Source organism: Bubalus bubalis, chromosome 14 (assembly GCF_019923935.1).
Source record: "Bubalus bubalis isolate 160015118507 breed Murrah chromosome 14, NDDB_SH_1, whole genome shotgun sequence".
Classification (NCBI taxonomy): Eukaryota; Metazoa; Chordata; class Mammalia; order Artiodactyla; family Bovidae; genus Bubalus; species Bubalus bubalis.
The window spans coordinates 59737553-59740491 of record NC_059170.1 but is presented as its reverse complement, the minus strand read 5'-3'; the positions used below and the strand labels follow the sequence as shown (position 1 = coordinate 59740491).

The 2939-nt window shown below is 43.2% G+C and overlaps 1 long non-coding RNA gene across 1 annotated transcript; it reads right to left on the bottom strand.

Moving 5' to 3' along the window:
- Window positions 1-1612: 1612 nt before the first annotated feature.
- Window positions 1613-2854, bottom strand: LOC123329255. The gene is made up of 3 exons (XR_006544632.2): window positions 2721-2854; window positions 2201-2352; window positions 1613-1718 (listed from the first exon to the last, which is right to left on the bottom strand). It is a non-coding gene; the product is annotated as an uncharacterized LOC123329255 (long non-coding RNA).
- Window positions 2855-2939: the final 85 nt, after the last annotated feature.

The following is a 2939-nucleotide window of genomic DNA, read 5'->3' as shown; positions in this document are numbered from 1 at the left end:
ACATCAAATATTGGTGAAGATGTAGGGAAATGGATTCATACAAATTATAGGTACCACCACTTTGGAGAGCAATTATTGAAGTCCTAGGAAAGCTGAGGAGAAGGCGATGGCACCCCACTCCAGTACCCTTGCCTGGAAAGTCCCATGGATGGAGGAGCCTGGTAGGCTGCAGTCCATGGGGTTTCGAAGAATTGGACACGACTGAGCGACTTCACTTTCACTTTTCACTTTCATGCATTGGAGAAGGAAATGGCAACCCACTCCAGTGTTCTTGCCTGGAGAATCCCAGGGATGGGGGAGCCTGGTGTGCTGCTGTCTATGGGGTCGCACAGAGTCAGACATGACTGAAGCGACTTAGCAGCAGCAGCAGGAAAGCAGAAGATGTGTTAATCTCTGATCCAGTAGTTCTAGATGTCTTTTCTAAAGTAATCTTGGGTGAACAAAGAGGTTTGTACAGAGTCATTCATTTGTAACATGGTAGTTTGGTTTGCAATAGCAAAGAATGAAAACATCTACTGTCTCTAAGTAGGATAATGGATATCCTCTGCTTTGTCAGTACAATGCATTCTATACAGCATTTAAAATGAATGAAGTAGATCTGTATCTGTCTGTGTCTTTCACAATAAATCTTGAAAAACCAAAATATTGAATGATAAAATCAAGCTGTAAATACATACTGACAGATTTTAGAACACATTCCTTGGAAGGAAGGCTATGACAAACTTAGACAGCATATTAAAAAGCAAAGACATTACTTCACCTGCAAAGGTCCGTATAGTCACAGCTATGATTTTTCCAGTAGTCATGTATGGATGTGACAGTTGGACCATAAAGAAGGCTGAGCGCCAAAGAACTGATGCTTTTAAACTTTTTTTTTTTAAGTTCTTGTAGGCCTTCCCTGGTGGCTCAGACAGTAAAGAATCCGCCTGCAATGTGGGAAACCTGGGTTCAATCCCTGGGTCAGGAAGATCCCTTGGAGAAGGAAATGGCAACCTACTTCAGTATTCTTGCCTGGAAAATCCCATGGATGGAGGAGCCTGGCAGGCTACAGTCCATGGGGTTGCAAAGAGTCGGACACGACTGAGTGACTTCACTTTATGAAAAGCATAAATATAAACATCTATGCAAAAATCAGGTGCTTCCCCTTACAGAATTCTTTCCTTGGGATTTACTCCCCAGAGCAGATTTGCCACATGGAAGGATATGATGAATTCTATAATGTTGTAGATTTCTTTCCAGAAAAATTATGCCTCTAAATAGAGGCAACGCATGGGTATACCTGAGTTTCCAAAACACTGTTAATTTTTTAAAATCTATTATTTAATATATAGGAAGTAGTGTATTGAGCTCTTCCAATTTGCAACTCTTTTAACTATTAGGGAAGCTAAACATTTTCCCAAGTGTTTGTTCACTATTTGTATTTTCTCCTGTGCAAACCATCTGTTCATATCCCTTAGCCATCTGTCCAATCAGAGCTGAGTATTGTCCACATAGATAATATTAATTTTCCTTACATTCCTAACAGTAAATCTTTATAGATTATTATATCACTCCCCTTATTGTTTTCCTATTTATTTTTCCAATTTGGGACTGTGATGGGTCAATTTGACTGACCAGCAGATTTTCAGGCAACGGGTTAAATATAATTTGGGTGTATCTGTGAGGGTGTTTCTGGAAGACAGGAGCCTTGGTGGAGTCTGTAAGACTGGTGGGCCTCCCTAGAATGGAAGGTGAAACAACCACTTTGGAAAACATTTTAGTAGTTTTTAAAAGTTACACTTATCTTATGACCTAGTCATTCCATTCCCAGTTATTTACCCAAGAGAAAGGAAATCATATGTTTATACAAATGAGACAGGCTGGGACCTGGGACTCCGTTCGCTTTGCTATAGTGCTTGCATCTGGACAAATGTCTCCTCCAGCAACAAAATACAAAGAAACTATAAGGGACTAAAAAATAAGTGCATGCAATTGGCACAAATTATGAACAACAAGGTACAAAAAGACCAAAAACACAACTGCCATTGCTGAGGAGCCAGGAGCAAAACCAGGGTACTGCACATACACCCTGCAAACAGCACCATCAAGAGGGTGGGCAAACCACCCAAAGAACCCCTCCAGCATGACCCCTGGACCCGCCCCTACCCTCACTCCATATAAGGAAGCAGCTCACCCCTGCTCAGGGAGGGATCAAGGGTACCTGTTACTTGTTTTCACTCTCTCCTGTTGCAGCACAAGTCCCAGTTAAGCCTTGTCTGAATTTCTTATCTGGCCTCTTTATCAATTTCTAGTGCAAGAACTGTGGTCGGTAACACAAAGGTTTGTACAGAAATGTTCCCAGCAGCTTCATCTCTAATAAGGAAAAATTATTAAATATATACATATCTATCAACAAGTGACTAGATAAATACATGTGATACAGCTACAAATGGAATAGTACTCAGCACTAACAAGGAATGAACGGTTGCTACATGCAAAAACTGGAAGGAGTGTCAAGACATTTATTCTGCATGAAAGAAACCAGACTCCCCCCCCCCCCAAAAAAAAGTTTCCATTTATAAGCAATTCTAGAAAATGCAAACCAACTAAAACAGATTAGTGGGCTTGGGGTGGGGAGCAGAGTGGGAATGCATGCAGCTAGGTGGGACCAGAGGAGGAGCCGCAAGGGTAGAAGCAGGGAAGGGTGTGGGGGAGGCACGCAGGGAGGTGGGGGGTGGTACCTGAGTAGAGGGTACCAGAGAAGGCCAAGGGGAGGCAGGTAGGGACAGGAGCAGAAAGGGATTAGGAGGAGGGATGGAGGAAGGGGAGGAGTGCGGGGACAGGAGCTCAGGAAGGTTAAAAATAGGCGGAGCTTCGCGGTGGCTGTAGTGCCGAAAGGAGTGGAAAGAAGGAGGCGGAGCCGAGTCTCGAAGACGGGGCGAGTTCTACGCGAGTGGGCG